At 36.8% G+C, this 25,303-nt stretch overlaps 1 protein-coding gene across 1 annotated transcript in view; it reads left to right on the top strand.

Moving 5' to 3' along the window:
* Nucleotides 1-25,303, top strand: part of ANKFN1 (ankyrin repeat and fibronectin type III domain containing 1) — a 249,095-nt gene that overhangs the window by 427 nt on the left and 223,365 nt on the right. The gene's annotated exons all lie outside the window — the stretch shown is intronic.

Below are 25,303 nucleotides of genomic sequence, written 5' to 3'. Positions count from 1 at the left end.
ATTTCTTGATGAATAGATCCTGGTAGCTACCTGAACAATTCCTTGCAGTGTCTACTCATTATGGCCACTTCACACACCAGTGTTCTTTCTAGAATTAATGTCCTGTGGATTATGCTTCTTTACTCTGACACTTCCAGCATTTATGCCCACATTACCATTACCCTCTATTCTGAAAGAACAAATAAAGTTATGGTAGGTCTGAACAGGAAGTTCTGAGTATTGGAGAATTTTGCCTTTGGAATTAAGATGCAAATACATTGTTTTTCTTTTCTCTTTTTAATAAAATAAAGTTAAGAGTGATTTCAACCAAACATATATGTATACACCCACATATGTGTGTATATACATACACATACAGGTATAGATGTATAGATGTGTATGTGTATGTATACCTATACACATATTTATGAATGTGTATATTTACAAAATTCCATAATAATAATATCCAAGTTCAAAAGGCAGGATATAGATTTAGATCAACATAAAGACCCTGACTATTCAAAAGTAGCTTAAAAGGTAACGAGTAATGAGTAAGCAAGAAATCAACAACCATCAGGTCAGGTAAAACCTGGGAGGCCACATCAACTCTCAGCTCCTGATTCATATGGAATTTCCAACAAGGGCTGCATCTCAGCAGCCACTAAAGCATTTAACTAGACATTCTTAGAACCATCATAGTCCAAAGAGCTTGCTTGAATTATACATACTATATATGCTCTAATAGATTCTCTTTCAAATCATTCAGTCCCTGAGAAAATTACATGTTCAGCTGAACTGCAAGAAAAACTTAGTTTCTACTGATTTCCCAGGGTGATGTTTTTGTTTGCTCTCTAGAATAAATTGATCCCATTGCTATACACCAAATATTCAAACATCACCACAAGAGACATTCACTTTCAAAGTCATTTAAATTTAATGTCAAAGTATTATGCATTCACTGGAATTTTTAAAAATGTCAAGCTCTGTGTTATATTGCTTTGGTCTTTATTGCATTATCAAGACACCTGCACGTTATGAATATTTTAAGCAGATTTTACCAATAAAGTCGTGTTAGATTTTATAAGCAGTCCCTCTTTTCATGTGCTATCATGAGTATATTGCTTGTACAAATGTTAGCTTTTGACTACATTCTTTCTTTTGAACATAAAGTGCTGTTCAGGGGAAACCACCTATGTTTATCTTCCTGTATGTTCATATTTAGTAGCTCTTTATCAGACTGTCACTGTCTATTTAAGTTCACCACTGTTTTAAATGATTTGATGTTAAATACTAAAATGTACTTGGTATATATTCATGGTGAAAATTAAGTGAAGGGTCAATTTACAACAGCATTTTAAGCCATTATATGTAAACATAAGTGCATGTTTATGATTATTACCCCAAGATCTCTTTGTCAAATTTTCAAAAAACACCCTTTACCTCCCAGATTGGGGGAAGCGGGAAGGTGCTGGCTGCTATTCCATCTTAGAGGGCTCAAATTGTGGTCACCTTAATTTCAGATTTCTTTTTTTCTCAAAGACATGCCTGCACAGTGTACCGTAACCTATTTTATTAGTAGATACTCTGAGATGCAAACTTGCACTTGAATTTTACACCATACAAACAAAACAGTCTACTCAACTCCCCAAGCCATCTTTGAGCAACCCATGAAATCACAGAAATGCATTAAAATAACCAGGCAAGGGTGACTTGGGCTCCTTTGGGCCCTCACATTCATCATCCTCTCTGGATATGGCTTTATATCCTAATAAGAACTGTACTATACAACCAAAACAAATGGAAAAAAAAACCCAGTCAGTGTCCCTGTCCCTTGCAACAAGTCTTAGGTCTGCACTGAACGGCAGAAGGGTTCCAAGTAAAGGTCCAGCAAATAAGTATGGAACATGTAAGATGCCAACGCAGCTGAAGCAGATGGCTTAGCCAAGCCAGGACCATATGCCCCCACAGAGAAATAGGGCTGAGCCATGTGAGGAACCCGGGAGGGAAAATCAGGAGGCTTGTGGCTAAATCCAAGTTCACCCCCTCAGAAGTGGCTTGATTTTGAGAATGTTAGTTAGCACCCCAGTTTCTAAGATTATAACAGAGAGTGAGGGAGGGGGAAGGAAGTCATTTTCCTGCCTCCTTTCATAGGATTATGTTGTATCTGAAAGTGCATCATATCTGTAAGGGATCTTATTCGATTACTCGGAACTCTCTCTGTTTTGGTGGGAGTCCCTGGCACTCTGGTGACAAACTTTGGGCCTTAAAGTCAAAAACTACACAGTAGTAGAAAATAGAATCCTATTGGGCCAAATCAGTGTCTTGCAGAGGCTTGCACTACCTCGGTGTGGTTCCTTTCGACCACACTTATTCTTGAGGTCAACTGCCTCTGGTGGAGGGGCATTGTCTTCTGGGTGGTATGGGTGAGAAAGTTGCCAAACAAACCTGAATTATCCAGAGGGCTGTAAAATGCGCAATTGCTTTTAAAGAGGCATGGTGATATTGTGTGTTCCTTTCGATTTTTGGCAGTAACGATTTTGTGCAATTTGTGGTTTTGCAATTTCTCTTTCCACAGACAACACCCTGGCTCTCGTTCAATGCCCCATTGGTGGGGTTGAGGTGGGGGAAGAGAGAGACTCCCTGGGGCTCTGTATGCTCCAGAAAAAGAAGGAAACGTTAATGAAATAAGTCAGAAGGAATGCTAGAGACCAGTGGAAGTTGGTTGGTTCATGGGGAAGAAACAACTTTTAATAAATTGCTTGGTGTGGCCAGGATTATATCTGAGGCTTTCATCAGCCGGGCCAAGATCTGTTCCCCTAACTCTTCTTGCTTCTCTGCTGAGCTTTGTCTGGATTTCAAAGTCAATCTCTTCTTTTTGTTTTTCCTGTATTCAACAAGCCTAGAGCGGTTTCTTCCACTGGCTCCCGCCTGTCCCCCGCCCTTTCTGGTGAGATTTCCTTTATATATTCTGTCTCTAAGTGTCCACTTGCCAATTACACTTACTTGATTTATGTGAGTTAACTCAAGATCCATGTTCCAGACCTTTTTTGCCCTCATTCTGGTTGCCTTTTCTTGCCCTTCCTCAGGACTGCAATGCCCGGCACAGAATGAGGTGGGAGCCACAGGCAACTCAGGGATGCAGCATTTATCTAGGCGAGTGATTTGTTTCTGTTTCTATTCATCGCCTCTGGAAAGCTTTGCAGACTTTTGTTTGCTTTCTTATGACTGCTAGGCACTGCGCTGAAGGATTTAAAGTTGCATCCAGGGTTAACCTCATATTCCTTCTCTGTTCACTTCTTTAAATCAAAACAGCTCCCTGTTCTCCCCAGAGAGGATTCCCAGGGCTTATGCCCACTCTTCACTGGTTTTCTATGCACACAGGCTGCATATTTCTTCTCTTGTCATAACCTGTCACTGTTCCTTTTGCTTCTAAAAGTAATATAAGGATAATTGCTACTCGTGTGTTAATTACAATCTCTCAAATTCTGCATTGGGGAAAATATGATTGTATGTGTGTGCGCGTGTGTGTGTGTGTGTGTGTGTGTGTGTGTGTGTGTGTGTACTAAAGATTTAGGGAACTGTTTCTGTTACAGAAACATAAAGCATAGGATTTTAATTTTGGAAGATGCTTTCAACATTATGTTGAAAATATAAGCCACCCGCCTACCACCCTCTCCAGGAGCCCTTCCCCTAGCTCACAGTCCATTTTTTAAATAGATCAGCATTCACTGTCTTTTGCTAACCTGAGTTAACCTCCCCATGACTTCGGGTCATTTTGCCTTTGGGAGCAGCTCAGAAGTATTGACTCCTTCTTCCACATGACAACCCTCCAAATATTTTGGAATCTGATCCCACCTACTCTCCTGAATCTTCCTTGTCCAGGCTGAACGTCCCGATTCTTTCATTCATCCTTCACGTGACTGGTTAGATTTTCCTTTTCCATGTATCCCAGGTGTCTTTTGCAGGGCTCCTCTTAAAATGTTATAGCCTTACCAAGAAAGGTTGCTGCTGGGCTGGCTGACCATTCCAGAACTCTACACAGGGAAAAGAGACTCTCTGAGTGTGTAATTTCTATAAGTATAACCTAAAATACATCAAAAGTTTTAACAGCATTTTAGTCCTGAGGTTAATCCTAAAACCTCTAGAGAGGCTATATAAAAGCTGCTATGAAAGCAGATTTTTTTTTCCAGTCCTATACTTATGTACTTGGTTTTAAATAATATGTAAACATTTGCACGTATCCCTGTAACACTTATTAGTTTCAGAATATTCATAAAAATCATAAGGGGCTTTTTTAATTTACATTTTTAAAACCCTGTCCTACTCTGATTTAGATTTTAAGCATCTAGGTTTTAAGGTCTTTAAAGGTGGAACCATGTTTTATTCATCTTTGTTTCTCTTGAAATGTCTGTGACATTCTCCAAAGCAACTGGATGCTCAATAAATGCTTTTATTCAATCCATTGACAAAGTCAAACTTGGGCAGTTTTTGAGCATCTTGAGAGAGACCTGTCCTCAGGTGATATCAGTGCTCTTTAGAAATCTTACATTATCCTACCCATGCTTGGCAGTTTTGTACTTCAGACTTGACTGATGGTGTGACCTCAGGGGCTAGAGTGCTTTGTTAGTGCAAAATTACAAGCTTTGAAGCAAGTTGTACCACTTCTCTGGTTCTGTTCCTCATATGCAGAATTTGATAATAAATCATTTATGTATTCCTTCATGTAAAGAATATAGAAAAACTACTGGTAATATATAAAAACAATAATTAATAGCAATAATGGTTGTGTTGTTTTTGCCTCTGTTGTTTTTCTCCAAATATAGGTATGCTGTGTAACCAGTCTACCCTAACAGGATGGAATGCAAGCTTGGCATAATTTGCTCCAAGGAAACTTATACTGAATGCAAATAATAATTTTATCATTAAATGCTAGCATGACTTGAACATAACTAAGTGCTTCATGGACCATCTAAGTTCAGATATGTGTTCCAAAGAAACACAAACATATAAAAAGATGAAAACAAAGTAAAGCTTTGCTAAAGCTCTTCAAGGGGAAAGTGTATTACACTCCACAGAAAAGTGTTCTAAAGATCTTCTATACCTAATTCCTCATGGGAACTACTCTAAACACACACACCCCACACCCCTGGCCTTTACTACTGTATATAATACAATCCCAGCTGCTCTCTTCCTCATTTACTTCTTCTATCCTAACATGACCAAGGCTCCAGAATTACTAAATTACTAGTCTTTTGTTTTCTGTCTATAGCACACCCATATCCTATGTAATTTCAATGTAGCCTTTCCAGGCTGCTTCTAAAAAGTAGGTATCTATGTATATATGTGTCTCTGTGTGTGTGTGTATGTGTGTGAGTGTGTGTGTTCTTACTGTAAATTTTACCGACATAATAATACATAGCACCCAATTTACAAATAATGTTAAAATATGTAATGCTCTTTACTGTGATTTCTATAGAGCTTGCTGATTCTATAGAATATTTTCATAGATTCTATAGAATATCTTCATTGTTTTTTTGCTGAATTCTTATATCTGTAGTCAATACTTGCCTGTATCTAATGAATGACTATAGTTTCCATGTAAATGTAGTTGTTTATGTTAATGAATAAGAAATTGAAATGGCAAAGATATATGCCACAGATATGTTCTTCATCAGAAATATTAGCAACTTTTTTGTGAAACTGGGTATCATTTTTTAATGTAGTTGAATATTTACTCAAATTTCTAAGCTATTCATTATATGACAGCTATAGACATAACACTCCCTTTTGTTTAATCTGCCATATTAACATTTTATCCATCACTCTCTAAAATCCAGATAATGAAGCCCTGGTTTGTAGTATTTATCAATTTCTGTGGTGTAAATATTCCCCTCAGCCATTTCAAACCCCCAACATGTCACTGAAAGCAAAATGAGGAACATATATGGTAGCACATCTTTATGTATATCAACACACAGATAAAATGCATGCAAATAACTTCAAAAGCATAAGTGATAATAAAAGACAGCAAAATAATTAGGAAGTGATGACTTTGGGTATTTATTTCCTTTGTTTTTAATGTAAGTTATGTAACTATAAGTTTTATATAATTTAATTTTTAAGAATGTCTGTGTTTAGCAAATAACTTCCACATTCCAAAAAATTCTAACAATTGCCCCTTGTAAACTGGTACAAACCATTTCTAACACTTGTCCTTCCTCTTTAGACAGCAGTGGGGGTAGGAAGTGGGAAGAAGGGTTTGAAATGTGACTGGGAATATTTACAAGTTGATATTTTTCCCAACTTACAAGGTTGTTGGTTTTTTTTTTTTTTGAAAAATGATTCTGAGTTTTGCCAAAGATCAAAGATTATTTCCTGCTTCAGAACCCATTTCCTTCCTTCTTCCTCTTGAAAATGTTTTTATCTTTAGCACTGATTTTTGACTCAAAGATTCTATCATTCTATCTTTTCTAAATGTTTTTTTAGACTACAAGGATCAGAAGTTCAAGTTAAAAGGGAGTAGGAGGAGAGAATTATCAGAATTTAGATATTTAATCAAATCCACAAACAGGAGGCAAAGTTTCATTAGACTTTATATTACCTTGAACTGGAGAGAGCCATAAAACATGGAGAGCTCTCAAGTAAGCATCAGAGCTGCTTTCTTCCTTCAGGGTCCTTGAGGTTTCACCTGCCTCTATTGACCAGTTCAATCTGTTTACTCCCTAGTTTGCATATGACCCAAAATGGCAGCCACAGGCATCAAAGTGTGAATGCTTTGATGCCAGTGTCACTTAGAAATTTCCCATGGATTCGAAACTCCAAGGAAAGATGTTTATAGGGTTCAGGTCTGTTCCCCCCCCCCCCCCCCCCCCCGGTAGGCCACTGGCCAGTGTAAGGATGGGATTCCTCATATGAAACACCTCTGGTCCCATTAGCTATCACACCAGCAGGGCTGTGGAAGGCACAGGGTGGGATGAACATCAAGAACTACAGAAAGGTCAGTGCCCACATCAGAGCTATGAATAGACACAATAATGGGCCTACTAGTATAATAACTATAAAACTCTTCCATTAAAAAGAGAAAGTGTCAAAAAAAAAAAAAACACAGAGGCCCAATGTTTTCTCTGATATGCAGATGCTAACTCACAATAAGGGGGGTAGTAAGGAAGTTAGAATTATTTTGGATTAGACAAAAGGGAATGAAGGGAAGGGAGGGGTGGATGGAAATAGGAAAGATAGTAAAATGAATAAGACATCACTATCCTATGTGCAAATATGATTATATGACCAATGTAATTCTATATCATGTACAACCAAAAGAATGAGAAGTTATACTCCATGTATATATAATATATCAAAATACATTCTACTGTCATATATAACTAGTAAGAATAAATAAATAGAAAGTATCATGAAATATTTAATATATGGAGGAAAATACATAGTGAATACTCCTGTACTTCCCATCACATTTAACTAACTTTTAACAATTCAATATTTGGTATAGATTTTAAAGAAAAAATTATTATAAATACAATTCAATATTTATATTCCCCCCTTCTTGATCCTATTCTGTTTTATCATTCTCCAACAAACAACACAATTCTGTGTGTTATTCCATGTTTTTCTCTATCAATGAGCGATATCCACCTTGACTTCCTAGTAAGTTTTTATAAATGCTCTTGAATCACATGTGATATTCATTTTCTGTCAGTCAACATTACATTTCTGAGATTTACTCAGTTGGACACATGACTGGGATTTGCTGCTTTGACCCTAGATAATATTCCATTGCATGACTATATTAATATTCATTGATTTATTCACTCTAATAGTGAAAATTCAGTTATTGTCAATTATTACTATAAAAATGCTGAAATGATTATCTTTATAGCCTTCTGTACTTGGGCAGAATTTTCTCCAGGTTAACTAGATATGAAATTGTTGGATTACAAGGTCTGTAACATATACATATTACTAGATATTGCCAAATTATTCTCCTAATTGTTGACCAATTTATATTCCCATGAACAGGCTATGTAAATTCCCATTTCCCCAAATCTCTACCAACAGAGGTTATTTTCAAACTTCAATTTTTTTATCTATATGATAAGGATAAGATGGTACCTTGTTTATCTAGTTTTCAATTCTTTAACTTTTATCAAAGATTAGCATTTTTCATGTCAGTTGTTTCTTCATTTTTGTATGTGTTTTAACTGCCTATTCATCCTGTACTGTTTTTTATCAATTACTACTTATTTTTTATAGATTTGTACAAGTTAGCAACTTATTCTTGGTGTTCATTTAATGTCTGTTATTTGCAAATGTCTTTCCAAGACCAGCCACTGGCTTATATTTTTACTTTCTGTACAGTAATTTTTATTAGAGACATATTTACATTTTGAGTTTTTCATTTGGGAATTGTTTTTTTTTTATTCTCTACTTTGATGTTATAAAGATATTCTTCTTTACATGGTTTTAAAAGTTTTAAACTTTTGATTTCACATTTATGTTTCTTACCATATGGAATTTGCATTTTGTACGGGGTGAAGTAAAGAGCTAATTTTATATGTTTCTCATGGAAAAATCTATTGAATCAGCATGATTTATTAAATAAAGATTCCATAGTTTTCCCTTGACTTCCTATGTTGTCTCCATCATGAACTTGCTTTCCATATATCAGAATCTGTTTCTGAGGAATCTACTGGCCTATCCCTGATCCTAAGACATATTCTCTTAAATACTCTTGCTTTACTGTTAATATCTGATAGAACAAGGCTCTATAGCTTGACCTTTTTCTTAAATATTTTTCATACACTCTGTACTTTCTCAATTGAATTTTTAGGTCTATTCCACAAAAATTTCCACAAAAAAATTTTAAGGTCAATTTCCACAAAAACCTCTATTATAATTTTGATACAATTGCATTGAATGCATAAAATAATCATGAGATTTGACATTTTTGTTGCCAACCCATGAGTTTTTTATATTGTACAATAGGATTGATCAGTCTTTTTGTGAACTTCAAACATGTTTTATAATTTTCTCTACAAAATGTTTAGACATCTTTGAGTATATTTATTAGTATAGTTTATTGTTGTGTGAAATAATCTTATTCTATTTTATTTTCTAGATGGTTTTTGGTGTTGTCTAGAAATACAGTTGATTTTCATGTTTGACTTTTAATCCGGCAATCCCATTAATTTCTCAAAAAGGTTAATGATTTCTCTGTATATATTATTCAAGGATTCTCTACAAAGACAATCACATACTCTGCAAATAAGAATAATTTCATATCATCCTCTCTGCTTCTTGTGCCTCTGATTTTGTTTTTTACATTGTCTTTAGGCCTCTAATTCACACTGAATATCAGGATGATGACAATCATGCTTGACTTGCTTCTGACCCCAATAAGAATGTATTTAAAATTTTTCTGTTAAAAATAATGCTTACTTGTATGTTTTTGGTTAAATGACTTCTATTAAGTTAAGAATATCTTCCCATTCCTTGTTTACTAAGATTTATTTTTAAATCATGGTTACATGTTTAAATTTACCAAATATTTTCCTTCATCTATTAAGATGTTATAGTATTGTTTCTTTGTTCTTATAATAGATTATACTCATGGACTTTCTGATGGTAGACTGAAAATCATTGCATTTCTGACATATATTCTACAGACTAGTGATTTTTTTAAAATGTGATGCTTTACAATTTGCAAATATTTCATTCAATGTTTTTCATTTATGTTTAATTCTGAGAATTTCTATGATTTTTTCCTCTCTTTCTCTCTGGTCATTTTATTCTTCTTTTATTTACTTAGCATTGAATTTCTTTGTGATTTGGAATTTTGATATTTATCTTACCTTTTTGAGCCTTTCCTCTTTCTCTTTTTCTCTTTATCCCATCCTTCAACCTTCTCAGGTTTTGCTCTTGCCTCTACTGAACTCCCCATCCAAGATTCCCAGTTCAACCAGATCTTCAGAAGGGGTGTGTGTTCTTGCTCTGTGATCATGTTGAGGATAGGCAAGGTCCAAGCTGCCAAGCTAGTGATATAATGTCAACTTTAAATTTCTCTCTACATAAATATTGTAAAGCAAAGCCATCATTTCACAGCATCCCAAAGCCACAGTCATAGCAATAGTGAGGACAACCTTTTCCTAATTCCTTTGACAAGCTGAGATCCACATGACCTCCTATTTCTAGCAACGGGCCCAGCTTTAGATTTCCACTTGATGCAAAGTATGTTTCATCCCTAGTACACTCTGTCAGCTAAGTGCCTGGGTAGCCCTGATTCCAGGCTCACACCAGACACAAACTCAGCTGGCCAAAGGTTTCATCTCCACCTCACTCACCCCTGACTTAACTCTTCTTTTTATTTTTGGCCTACAGGACAATTCGTTTTATTTGCAAGCATGGTGGCATCTTTCTAGTACTTGATTTACTCCATCGAGGTCCATGAACTTAACAAGATCTTCTGGGGGAAATGAATTGAGAATCATGTGATTTTTACTTAAAAACAGAAAAAAATATTGCAAGAAAAGGAAACACTGATATAAACCTGGTATATGCTTTCTGACTGAAAAGCCTTGTGTTTTCCATTTTGCCTATCTAAATCCTGATCATCTTTCGATGACTTCTCATTCTGATTCATTTTCATTCTTCCTTCAGTTTCATCTCCTGTGTGGAGAGTGCCCTAACATTCAAGGCAACGTACTAACAGTGAGGATATGGCACTACAGAAGACAGGCACAGGCCTGTGTTCAGGGAACTTGTGTCTAGTGTGGAAAGAAGTAAGAAAGTACAGCATAATATAATAATAACAATAATAATGGATTTTCTGATTTTACTTTCACACAATTAAAGCAACCTATTTAACAACTATTAAATGATTAAATACTCATTTTTATTGTTCTCTAATTTTTACACATGGATGACTCATGGTTTTCTCAGTTCTAAAAGATCCATGAAAATCACACATGTATATTTCTCTTATTTATGTCCATGCTGTCAGAGATCACTGTGCTTACATGATTGAATTGTTTTGATCCTGCAGTTTCAAGGCACTAAAACATGCAAAGAGATTGTTTTAAGGCTAGCCACTTTTTCTTAATGTCAATTTAATGTTAATGGCTAAAGTAATTTTATTCTGGATTTGAGAAACATCTTGTATTTTCAAAGGGAGACTGAGAGAGAGGCCCAGTGCTACATAAAAGACAGTAAAGCTAACTATCCAGATCACGAATATATGCCTGTTCAGAGACCCTCCAAGGAACTTCTAGCACATATCCAAATGTTTGGATCAAAATAAAAAATAATAGAACATCAACCAAATGGCCCCAGCAAAAGAGACAGAAGATAACCAATGCAAAAATAGAGAGCATCTAGCATTCTTGTGCACTGCTGGTAAATGAGACGTTTGGTGCAACCAATTTGAAAAGCTGGCATTGATCCTAAGGATGAATGAATGCATACACTATAATATAGCAATCCCTTTCTGATGTATAAACCCAACAGAAATGCATAGGTAGATTCACACAGTGAAACGCCATACAGCAATGAGAATGTACACTTCAATTACATATAACTATATGCATGAACCTCATAAAGGATGTTGAATGAAAGGGGCTATTCAGTGGAAAGTGCTAATATAATTGATAATCATCATAAATTCATATCAGGAATCTTGCAACCAGATATGTTCCAAATTTGGTGGATGGAAACCTGTGGAACTTTTTTTCATTTTACCTTCAACCTGCAACCATGTCAACATAGGACAGCATACTTGAAAATGACCATCTCCCAGAGTGATTGGAAAGACTCTCAGACAGCAGAGATTCAAGGCCTAAGAGATCAATAAGATAGGACAGGAAATGAATGTCAGGTGTCCAGTAAATGAGGCCAAGTTCTTTGCCAGATAATTTGTGGCAATAGGAATGAAGCAAATAAAAAGCAAAGTTTGGGCAAGGAGGCTGGGGGCCCATAGGAAAACCCAAATCAATGGGAAGGGACCACATACTGAGTTCAGGTTGCCATTTGTGCATTCAACCACTGAAAGTTATAAGATCGAGGATCTAAAGCCTGTGAGAAAAGCCAGAGCAGTGGCAAAATAGGAACAACCCTGATCTGAGGTCAAGGCCACATATACCCTGGTATGCTTAGCAAAGATTAGAAGGTACTGTGTGATTTGGAAGCCAAAATTGGGACTGGCTTACCTAAAACTTAATACAATAGATACATCCGAGACACTCTTGGATCAATAGACTAGATTGAATATGGTTAAGGGATGAGAAAGGCTGTGAACCACCTTCTTACCATGAGAGTCCATTCAGGAAAAATGTTAACAGGCTATATTGATTAAAATTATACACTAATGTATACATTTAAAATCTGGAATTACAGATTTTAAGGCATGTTTGAAGATACAGTTTTTATTAAAATCTAAAGCCTATATAGTTATCATGTTCTGTACTTCTGTCCTTTGGAGACATTACAAATTAGATGAAACTTCATTGTCGAGGACTGGAGACACCAGGTGGCCCCAGAGTTCAGCACAGACCACCATGTGGTGTAAGCAGGGGGAAGTGAGGTCATGGGTGGAAAGCAGGAGGGGGAGATTAGGTGTTGTCTGTAGGACTGTGTGGCTCACATGGATATGGCAGGGTGGCAGGAAGAGAGTGGTAGGTGTTAAGTGCAGTGTGGATGGTGGGCTTCTCTTCTCTATCCTCAGCACACTAGTTATAAGAATTTATATCAAGCAGGTACTCATTGTCAGGCACCATGCTTGGTGTGCCTGGTGAAGTCAACAAAGAAGATTGATAATGGCTGTGTCCTCCAGGAGCTTAAATTCCAGTGCAGGAGACCAGAGGAAGATAAAGCACAGTAACTCTAAGGGAATGCCTTTTTCTGTGACATTTGCCATAACACTCCCTATGTGGTTGGCACACCACATCACGTGCCCAAAAGAAACTGTCTCAATGACTTCAAATTATTACATCATGAGAATCCCAAATCTCAATTGTCTGAGGGAAAATCTCTAGAAACCTGGATCAATCTCCTTTCATAAATGTAGAAAATTCATTTCAGAAGCATCCCAAAAGAAAAAGTAAGTTCAGGAAAACTGACTTCAATTAAATGAACTCACAAAATGAATATATAAAACATAATGCCAACTTTAAATTTCTCTCTATCTATATATGTCAGGTACTGCATTTTCTTTGAAGAAAAAACTATGTTGAACTCTAAATTATAATTAGAAGTGTGGTGTTCAGAAAGCTTGGGAAATTAGACGGCATATATATTTTTTTTAGAGCTATGGTAATCTTTTAAGAAGACTGACATTCTTATTCATTGTGTGTACACTAAGCAATGGTGAAAAAAATTATTCAATGCTTTTTCATTGATTTTCCATTAATTTAGTTTACATGCTCATCTTCTGTTAAAACTGACTTTCTTCAAACATGGGTCAATACTATTGATTGGTCTTTATTTTCCTTAAAACTCAACAGATACATGTTAAAAACCATATTTTAGTTAAAACCATATTTTAATTGTTCCTTTCAAGCATTGCACTTATGTCACTTGTGCCCAAATCCCATTGCCTACATGCTCACAAAGGTCCTTCTGGTTATTCCTAAATGATGGATCTCACCCAGAATCTCTGTGTTCTTACATTCTGGGGTAATCTTCCCTCACAGGTATTAATAGCACCCAAATGTGTTAGTAGTTCTTTCTTTGACTGCTTTGAAGAATTCAGAAGGTCAAAACGGAATTAGTTGAGAATTCAGTGCCATGAAATAAGAGATCTGAATGAGTAAATGGTGGAACCATTCATCTCCATATTTTTTTGACTTTCATCCCTGAAAATTAGATGTTGAGTCGTTTCACAAATCTACACAAACTCATGCCACCAGCAGGTGAGAGCTGAATGCCACGGTCCAGATGAGCTCCACAGAGTGGTGCAGTCTACTCTTCTAACAAGAGCCCTGGCAGGTCTGGAGAGTAGAGATCCAGCTTCCTGGAATCTCACCTTGGCCCACTAAATCTTGTCCACCAGTCTTCACCCAAGTAACACAAGCAATTTAGGCTCCAGCTTTGTGTTTGGAAAGGTTTGACTTAATGAAGGATCACTCCTTTAGCTGACTCTCTGTTCCATTCAAATTGCAATGTATTTTCTTGGTTTTGACAATTAAGGACTTTTAAATTTCAAGATGTATTTCCCAAAAGTGGCTTTCAATAATAATGAATATATGAATCACCAAACCTTTCCTGATTGCTTACTTATCTGTAATCCCTGGAAATTTACTGGATATAGCTAGGAAAAAAATTGTATTATAAATTATAATATTTTATGATACTTAGCTGGTTATTTAATTGTTAACATTCAGCCAAAAAAAGGAAAGAAAAATAACAATTAAAATCTTTAGAGAAATGTTACCCACCTTCTCACTCAATGATCCTTTGCTAGGCACGAAAGTCAGTGGAAGGTAATTCTCAAAACCCTCATGGAATAAAGGGCTTGTCAATTTTAATGCAATCCTGGTAGTGGGGGGAGGGGTATCCTGGCACCTAAATATAAGAAAATTCATCTACTCTTCAATGGTGATTTTTCCTGGCCCATTTGTGGTATTAGACATACTGGGAGATGATTCCAGTGTGAATCACCAAAACTTTCCTGATTGCTTACTTGTCTGTAATCCCTGGATTTGTGGGTGATTTAAGGAATTTTCATTGTTAATTTGGACCATTAACAAATTACCTTACACACTGACATTAAAACCTACACCCATGTGAGGCTCTGGGGTCAATCCCAAGCACCAATAAATAAATAAAGCCTAAATTCCACAAGAACTTACTTCATTGTGATTCTGAAATACTGGCATTAACATTTTAAAGCTGACAGAAAACATTTTAAAGTAATGCTATTTTATCTGTATATAAGTGCAGGTCATTTTATTTACAGTGTTTTAAATGAGAAAATATTCTAGTCTTTTTTTTAATTATGTCATTAAAATGAAGACTAAATAGAAGTGGGAGCTAGGCGACACTATCAGGAGAAAAGTACTTCTCCAAGGAAACCAGAGAATCCTACTTTTATTCTGAAATATCCACAGTCCTGTCAGAGCAATGCTGGTAATTGGTTTTTGTAGCTTTGCTGCAGCACTGTCATGTTTTATAGGTTTTTTTTTAATAGTAGAGCTTTGTTGCAATTTATTAAAAGAGAAGACAACACAGCTTCAACTTACTAAAAGGTCAGAGGAAGAAAAGCAGAAGGGTCACCTCCTTTGAATCAAGTGAAAATGGTCCTGCCCATCAACATAGCATCTCTTCATAAATCTATATATTATTGGTGCAAACAGGCATCAACATCAATGCTCCTTTCTATAGCTCCACACTAATCACAGCGATTCCAAACTACGTGAGAAATATAATTTGAGATGCATGCTATTCAGATAGGGGCCAAACTCCAGATCTGCCTTTGGGGAACAAACCTTCCTCATTCTTAGCACCATAGGCAGAAGTTTCAGTGAGGGTTGAACTGAGACTTTGCATCTTTTCTGCCCCCAAGAAACTAATCATTTCAAACAGATCAAGCCCCTAATAGGTACAAAATAACATCAGCCATTGGCCCATTTATGTTGTAGCTGATATTAATTGCTGCAGTGGTTAATGTAGCCATTAATGTTACAAAGTTGCCCAGCTGTGTTTGCAGGACCCATTTGGTTTCCAACATTTTATTTCCTTTACAAACCCCTGTTTGCTCCTTTTTGTCCTTTTTATGAACTGGGAATTGAATCCAGACTGAGCTATATCCCCAGTCATTTTTAGTTTTTATACTAAGACAGGTTCTTGCTAAGTTGCTTAGGATCTCACTAAGCTGCTGAGGCTGGTCTTGAAATTGTTATCCTCCTGCCTCAGCCTTCCTAGTTGTTGGGATTAGGGGTATGTACCACCTTGCCTGGTTTGCTCTTTGTTTTTTGTTTTCTGCTGGAATACATGCCTCCAAGAACTCAGCATGCTGAACAAATAATTAATCAATAATAAATGGTGTGGAGGTTTTTTTTATTAATTAAAATGGAATGTGACCATCAGAGCTTTGATTTAGCTGTCATAACAAGTGTTATCATGTGGGTTGGTATAATTCCATAGGGAAATATGAAAACTTGCCACTTTCAAGTACACTTTTCAAAAATATAGGCAGCTTCTTTTGATGTATATTATATGTCACTAACAATTATGCTAAAATATAACCCACAACTGTTAAAAAGTAATCATAAAGGAGTTTCCATTTAGAGAACTGGAAGAATATTGTAAAATCTCTAATTACATCTTATCTTTTATGCACAAGCTTCAAGCACCAGTTACTCATCCTAGAAATGTTTAATTTTTCTTCAACTTATAAAACATCGTTAACCCGTTTATGTCAAAAGAACATCAAAGCAAGGTGAAAGGTCAGCTTTAAGCATGTACAATAGTTCCTTCTTAAATCTGTACTTACCACTAGAACTACGTCTATCATTTTCCCATTTTCCATTCACTTTTATGTAATAACAAGAGAAAATACAATAAGCTATTCAGATACTAGACAAATAAATACCACCTTGCAGGTAACAGTTGCACTGCTACTAAACCCAGTTGGCAAAAGCAGTACCTTGTAAAGAGCTTATTTGGTAGGGTGAGGCACAAGTCTGAATTTGGATGCAAGAGAGGAAATTTAAGCATTTTAACATATAATATACAATAATGTGGGTCATTTGGAAGCTGTAGTTATAATAACTGAACACCACCTATATTGGAGGTAAGCCAGATATATTTCTCAAAATATATCAGGTCTTTGACTAACTCTGGGTAAGAGAACACTGGAATACATATCTCAGAATTATTTGGCAGCTACATGGTAACAGTTATTATTATTTATTATTTATTAAATGCTAGGTACTAGCCTGAGCATTTTTTACACATTTTTCCTAATCACCTAATTTCATTTGTTAATAATACTGCAAAATAAAGATTGCAGTTTACAGAAGAAACTGAAGGTCTGATGTGCTCAAGATCATGTGTAAGTAGAAAAATGGCAGAACTAGAATTAAAATCAAGTCCATTTGGGTTAAAGCCTCATACTCTCCTCTCCCCCACACATTTAATTATCCTTAAGATGTATGTTAAAACCAAATAAAATTATTACATTCCTCCTACTTTCTAACTTGCCTAAAGTCATATCTAAAGCTACATTTACAAAAAAAAAAAAAAAACCTGTCTTAAATGTACAAAAAAAGTGATATTTTTTTTAAACTACTGTTCATTCTGGAAAAAGAATTGGGCAGTGCCATGACATCCAGTTGGACATGTCTCAACACCTATGAATGTTATGAGTTAGTCTTTCAGGACAGTGATGTGATGGTCTCATAATTCAGCAGCCATGACCTCTGTAGGAAGGGAGATTTAAAAAACAAACTTGCTGAGCAGCATGACTTCACTGACCTCTCACCACAGTCCTTTCATGAAGAACAATGATTACTGTCCCACAGACAGACTCAGAGGTTAATAAGGCCCTGCAGCTGGCACACTGGGTCCTGGATCCAGGTGGCATACACCACTATAGGTAGAAGAGAGGCAGTAGATGCATATCCCTATGCCACTAAATATTCCTGTTTGTTCTCCAAAATTTGTCCTGACTTGTACTTGTCAGTGTACAGTAATAACCATAGTTTCCGCTTATTATACAGCAGCCTGTGCCAGTTATTAAACCATGTTCTTTACATATGTTATGCCTGGAGAAATAAATATTTGTTGAATGAGTAGAAGATTTAACACATTATTTAATAATCAGAACAACACTAAGCAGTATAAATGACTATTTTTATGTAGGTGAAGGCAGAGGTTGACTGAGGCCATACAGCATAAGTAAAGGAGTATCTACTGGATCCCAAAGCCCAGACTCTTCCCCAGAATGATCCTCTGGGGAGGTTACCACTAGTGAAGGATTTTGCTTTCTTACTATGAGAATTTGAGTTTTACTACATTTGACTTGAAAATCTATTTACCACTTATCACGGTTGCATTGGAAGCAGACTCTGAGGCAAAGATGAAGGTATGTGTGGTGTGTTAGGAGGCCACCCCAGGAAACATGAGTGAGGGAATGCGGGGTGAGCCTCAGAAAGGAAGGAGGCCCCAAAGTCCACTTTCCAGCATGTCAACATTGTGGATTGTTGAACACAACACCACTGGAGAGATGAGGACCAAGAGAAATGTGGAGAACCATCCCTAAGGGAAACTGCATGGATGGAGCTCAGAACTACCAAGTTGCCTGAAGCCTGGCTAGAATAATTCAGAGCCTCACCAAGCAATGATTTTCTATAGCCAAAATCTTTTTTTTTTTTTTTTTTGTATTGGGAATTGAACTCAGGGGCACTCAGCCACTGAGCCACATCCCCAGCCCTATTTTATATTTTATTTAGAGACAGGATCTCAGTTGTTTAGTGCCTCACCATTGCTGAGGCTGGCTTTGAACTCATGATCCTCTTGCCGCGGCCTCCCAAGCCACTGGGATTACAAGTGTGTGCCACCACCCTTGGCTAGCCAAGATCATCTTAACTGTCAAGACTTTCTCAATGAAAGGTTGTTGAAAGACATAAAAGCAGATCTGAATAAATATCATGTTTGTGGACAGAAAATCTCAAAATGAAAAAATGTCAATTAACTCCTCATCTGTAAATCCAAAGGAAACAATAAAAATCACAATAGGATTATTCATAGAACTTGACAAACAGATGCTGAACTCCATATGGAGAAACAAAAGGCCCAGAATATCCAAGACAATTCCAAAGAGGGATAAAAGTTGGACAAACTTGCCACGAAGAGAGACAAGAGCTGCCGTCACTAAAACAGGACCTGCTGTTACAGGAGTACCAGAACAGGGTAGAGATTCCAGAAATAGACCTGCCCTGGTAAATAAAAATGGAGGTCATGAGATCTCAGTTTAGAGTGGTGGCCTCTTTGATGTCATGGGGACTTTTCTCATGAAGATAAATTTGAAGACAAACTTTATTCCTAATGGAAAGCCAGTAGTCCCAAAGCATTTACTGAGGTTTAATCCCTGGGGAAGTTACCAGTGCTTCTAGATTTCCTGCTATACCATTATTGACACTTTTCCCAAGTGGGGGTGGGCAAACTTCTGTGGAAGAGTTTTACTCTACATATTTGTATAGTGGTTGGAACAAAAAAAAAAAAAGGATACTGGGGCCCCACTTGTTTGGTTTCCCTTCAACATTTATATCCTCAGCATCTTCATAGAAACAGAAGCCACTTTCTCATTTTAAAATGGTAGGAAAAAAAAAAACATAATCCAAGGATCTTTCATTCTCTATTTCTTTTGAAAACTTAGAGTTCCTAGTTTTAGTCTTTATTTAGGAACCAGTTGGTGTTGAGATACACTTAATTTAAATCATTCCATAGAACTTATTATATCTTTTCTGCCTCAAAATGCATGGCAAATATCTTTCATCTTACCGGTGAATTACTGAAATAGTAGCTAAAATGATCCTGAAGCTAACTTGATTAGTAATGTCTACCCTGACCACAGTAGCACGCAGACCTGATAGCATGCAGGTCAAGACTTTATCATTCTTTAACTGATCAGAAATAAAAACATAATTATTATTTCATTAAGCCAGGGATTTTGATATAATTATTCAAAATAGTAAATCAATACAAATTTCTATGCACAGAGTATTTGCTATTAAAGCATCTGGTTAAAGAATCTACCACACAAACTAGGTCTACGTATCATGGCATAGCTCTTCTCAATAGAGAGGGGAAGACACACCCTGAGAGTTAAGTTATTTGGCTTTGGCAAGCCAGCAGTTGATTAGGAAATGTGATATCCAGTCCAAGGTTTCCCTACTTGTATAACAGACAATTATGCATAACCACATATTTAAAATGGAATAACTATTATTGATTATCACCTAAAACCTTATTACTTTTAAACAATTTGGACAATTGTTTCCAAGTAGGAAAGTTGGAGGGCAAGCTAAACCTGTCACATCATTTCATTTATTGAATATATTTCTATTTTACTTTTTCCATAAAGGTGGTGAGGCTGCTTACAACGGCCATATACAATCTTGTTAGGAAAAAAAGATAGCCTTGGTAATAAAAAAATATATTGGTCATTTTTCTTCCAAAGAAAGCCAAACTGTGTTTATTCAGTATTTCCTTCATTGGTCTGCTTTAACGCAGGAGCTTTGCATAGCTTTGCAGTGGTGTAAAATAACGTTTCAACAGCAGCTCATGAAGTGCTTCTGAAAGCATAATCTGACTCAGAAAGTGAAGCAATAAATGAAGTCTTATTAAAGTGTTAGTTGATTTTTTTTTTTAAATGAAGCCTCTGCTTATAGGCAGGTTCCATTTCAGTGAAGCTGACATTCGGCTTCATTGCATTTAGAGCAGCAGAGACTTTGGTTGAGTTATAATCAAACAGTGTGTTGTCAATCCCTCACTGCCCAAAAGGTTTTCTCCCCATTGTTCAAGTGTCCATATTAGTTGTCCATCTCAGAACTACAGTTTTGTCTCCCACTTATTGTTTTGATGTGAAGTAACAACCACTTGACCTCATCGCATTTGTTCCAACTCCCACTCCAGAGCTTGAAAGATAACGTGGAAATACATATTTACCAGGAGAATTAGAATAAGAAGAATGATTAGATGAATTTGAAGAAGAATTAGAAGAGAAAGAGGAGAAGGAGGAAGAGGAAGAGATGGAGGAGGAAGGGTTAGTGGTGGTTACTAGTATCCTTAACTTCTATAGGAGGAGATCTTATGGTCTATGTGAAAGAATTCTAAATTGAAGAAAGTATCCAAAAATGCATTATCCATTCATTATTCCCTCCCTCTATGTACTCACTGTATACTTTAGTAAACACTATGTTTCCAGTCTCTTTAGGATATCAAGACTGAATTTCAGAGGTGTCCATTGGATTATGAACTTCTTGAGAAAGGTACCAAGTTGGTGCAGGAATATTAGCCATTAGGTAATGTCTTGTGAATTATAGACTGGTTCAACCACAGGACACAGATCACAAGCTGGCTTCCACCTGCCATTCAGAACCTTTGTGGGTGGTTAATATATGCTCAGAGAATGAAAACTCCTTTTTACATCTAAGGTCATCACTGAAAGGGGCCTTAAAACCATATATTTCTACTTCTTTACTCTATAGAAGAAACAAAAGACTTGGGAGAACAAAGTGGTTTGTCCAAGGTTACACAGCTGGCCAATGATAGAACTAGGACTAGAACTCTTAGTGATACCTTCTTTTCATTGAAGAAAAAAAAATGAGGGCATTAAACCTGCAACCAAACTATTTAAATGCATTTCTAGTCCACCTATTATTTGTTTGCTTGTTTTCCTTATTCTTACTTCTTAAAGGTTTTTTGTAAAAATATAAATGCATATAATATAAAATAATAATTGAGGGAACCTAGAGTCAGGAGAAATTAAATGAGGCAAGAGGCAGCTTCAATAAACTAAACTCATTCTTATAATTCTATACACATGCTAAAAATATGTCACCAAATTAGTATTACCTCCTAGCAGCATGGTATAGAAGAAAACTTATAGTTTACGTTCTCAGGATAAATTTGGTTGCTCCTGATCCTATGATCTTTTTTTTCTTTCATTTTATTTATTTTAATTAGTTACACATGACAGTATAATGCATTTTGATACATTATACATAGACAGAGTATACCTTCTCATTCTTCTAGTTGTACATGATGTAGAGTTATGCTGATCATGTAATCATGTATGCACATAGAGTAATAATGTTCAATACATTCTATGATTCCTATCCCCATGCCCCCTCCCCTCCCTTCATTTCCCTCAGTCTAATCCAAAGTACCTCTACTCTTCCCTAGCCCCTGACCTTTATAGTGAATTAGCATCCATATATCAGAGAAAACATTCAGCCTTTGGTTCTTTGGGATTGGCTTATTTCACTTAGCATGATATTTTCCAGTTCCGTCCACTCACCAGCAAATGCCATAATTTCATTCCTCTTAAAGGCTGAGTAATATTCCATCACGCGCGTGCGCACACATGTGTGTGCGCGCACGCACACACACACACACACACACACACACACACACACATACCACAACTTCTTTACCCATTCATCTGTTGAAGGGCACCTGGGTTGGTTCCATAGCTTAGCTATTGTGAATTGAGCTGCTATACATATTGATGTGGCTGCGTCACTATAGTATGCTGATTTTAAATCCTTCAAGTATAAACCAAGGAGTGGGATAGCTGGGTCAAATGGTGGTTCCATTCTAAGTGGTCCTATGATCTTAATGGCATTTCTCCTGTAGGTCCTTGGAAAAGCATGTCTTCTGTTGTTTCAATGGTAAATTATAACAGATTGGTTCTTGAGTCATTCTGAATGCCAATGGGAATATGAATGCCCAGGATAGTGGAAGCATTGGGACAAGAGGTCAGAATGCCAGAGTCCAGCTGCATAGCTCACTGATGGTCTGGCTTCATCCAGGGACAACACTTACACCACTGAGAGGAACAGTCCAGGATTTGCTTTGATTGGAATCTCACAGTGCACCCCCAAAATTATATGCTGGGCATTTACACAAGTATCCTCATACCTTCTGCACAAGCCCTGTAGAAGAGTATTTCTTAAAATTAAGCTTTTGATAAGTACCAAACAATGGAATAATCTCACTATAAAGGTTATATATTTTGTGAATAATTTAGAGAAGAGGAATTCAATACTACAGAAAGTTTTTCTAATGCTGACCCAATAGCCTGCTATAAAAATCTAACTGTTTCATCATAATACTTGCCAGAAAATGTTTAGAAGAACAAAGTCAAATACTCCAGTACCAGGAGAATGCAAAGTGTGAATTTTCTCACTGATTTTAAAATTATAACTATGAGGCAGTGCTGCATGGCGAGTAGGAGCCTGAGTGTGGATGAACCAACATCAGTGTCTTCGTTCACTGAAAGTTGGAACAGAGTCGCTCTGATGTTGTCTGCTTGTACCATTATGCTAGGGCGGGTTCGCCGTCCATGTTCAGAGCTTGTATGAATGGCTGTGGGACTTGGTTGTGTTCTGTTCCTTTGGCTCTGTACCTATGTGCCTCTGGCACAGACTGCAGTTTGATTTCCCTAACACATGTGCTGCACATCAGAATCACCAGGCTACTTTGAAAAAGGCTTACATCCAGGCTGCACCTGAGACTGCTGACTTTGACCCCTCTAGGATGCAAACGTCACAAGACAGAGAGAGATAGAGAAGAGATAAAGAGAGACACTATGCACATGAACCCAAGATCCCTGGTATCTGGCATGTGGGAAGGAGATGGTGAGCAGGAGGCTGATTAAGGACCTGTGCTCTGGTGGGGAGGAATGCATCCTGGCTGCAATACATGGCAACTCTCAGATATAAAGGACCCTCCCTGCTCCCTCACTCAAGACTGAACACTATGCCTCCAACCACAAACCCACGCAGGCTCTGAAATCCATCCATGCTAAGGCTAAGTGACTACTGTTGAAGGGGATCAAAGGGGAACAGTGAACAATGAAAGAGCCAATGAACACTTACAAGAGGGTTTACAGTGGTAGAGAAAGGCAGCAGGAAAGGTAACTCCTCCATTGAATCCTCACCTTGACCATGGCTATTTGACTCTCGGATGATTCTCTTTTTCTGTGAACCATGTATTGATGGTGTTCTGGTGGAGAACTGCCGGTAGTCGTGTCTCCATAATCCTTGAGCCAGGAGCTATAGAATATGCTAGAAAGAATATTGGTGCTAGGGGTAGAGGGAAGAGGGGTAGAGAAGCTGGTAAGTCCCAGCTTTCTTTGGGCTTCCTGCATATTTTGAGACGCACACCGCTCAGACACCTAAAATACTGGTCTCTGCCAAGGTAATTCCCAAAGCTCAGAAATGTTCCCCTGAAAAGGATGCCCATTGCTCTCTTTAAGCCCAAGAATTGTGGGAAGGGATGCTTCTTGTGAAAAAAAAAATAGACTAAAAGAAAAGAGTATATTTCTATCTTTCCCACGGTCCCCTAAAGAAGTCAGAATTAATTGTACCAATTTAGAAGTGGCTCATTTTAAATGGAAATTTAATCTACATGTTACCCCAGTGAAAAAGTGGCCTGTTTACAAAGCAAGAAGATCAGTGTGGCAATGTAACCTAATCGGGCTTTGTAAATGGGTCAACTCTTCAGTGGACTGTTGTATATCACACAGCTTTTACACAAGCTTGTTAAATTTTAGAACGTCAAGACCATCGAGTTGAAAACATTCAGGTACCTTAGTTACATTTTCTCATTACTGGTTGAGCCTCTGTGATCTAATGTTAGAAATTTATGTAGAAACTGCAAAATTGCTATGGAGAAAAGTTAGTGGATAATCATTTTACCTGAAGAAAAGATGTCTCATGGGCTGAACATTTCTCAAAAGGTTTCCTATCTCAATTCCTTCATTGTCCAGCATTGTACATGACCAGTGTAAGAGTTAGTGTGAGCACATCTTGGTGGGAGTTAGAAAAGATTAATGAAAACATTTTCAAAAACTCAATTCAAGTCATTTTATTGAGAAGGGAAGTATTGATTTTTTTTTTAAGAATTCAAGTTTTTTTGTTTTTTGTTTTTATGTGGTGCTGAGGATCAAACCCAGGGCCTCACACATGCTAGGCAATCACTCTACAGCTGAGCTACAACCCCAGCCCTGGAAGTATTGATTTTAATCTACGATTTGTGAGATGAAAGGAAATAATTATTTGCCAACAGTAAAATAAGAAAAACAGGATATTTTTTAGTCCCTGGATCCTGGGCATTTTCTTCTTGTCAGACACAACCTACAGCCTCCCAGTTTTCTGGCCTCTGAAAAGAGACAAGGGGTTAGTTTTACATGGTAAAGAATTATTACAGACTGGAAAACTTTGACTAAGGAGTAGAAGAAGTACAACCTCACATTCTAAGGGTTTAAGAATGGCAGGAGGGAACAGTAGAATATTATACTGCTGTTTTATTTTCTTGAATGATATCCTTAGGACATATGCAATTATCAATTAAAACAAACACTTAAAATGTCAACAAAAATATGTAAAGCATAGTAAGTACCATCTATGAAACAGACACTGTATATATTATACATAAGAATTTTTATAACAAATCTAGGGAATAGTTAATGTTCCCATTTTACAGACAGAGAATTAAACTAAAGATGTATAATCAGCCCAAGGCCACATATACAGAAAGTGACATTACTGAAATTCAAACCCGAGTCTAGATCTTTTCCAAATACAAC

This window comes from Spermophilus citellus (genome assembly GCF_964194105.1).
Source record: "Spermophilus citellus genome assembly, chromosome: 17".
Taxonomy (NCBI): Eukaryota; Metazoa; Chordata; class Mammalia; order Rodentia; family Sciuridae; genus Spermophilus; species Spermophilus citellus.
The sequence above is the reverse complement of the archived record's forward strand: the minus strand, read 5'-3'. Positions and strand labels throughout refer to the sequence as shown.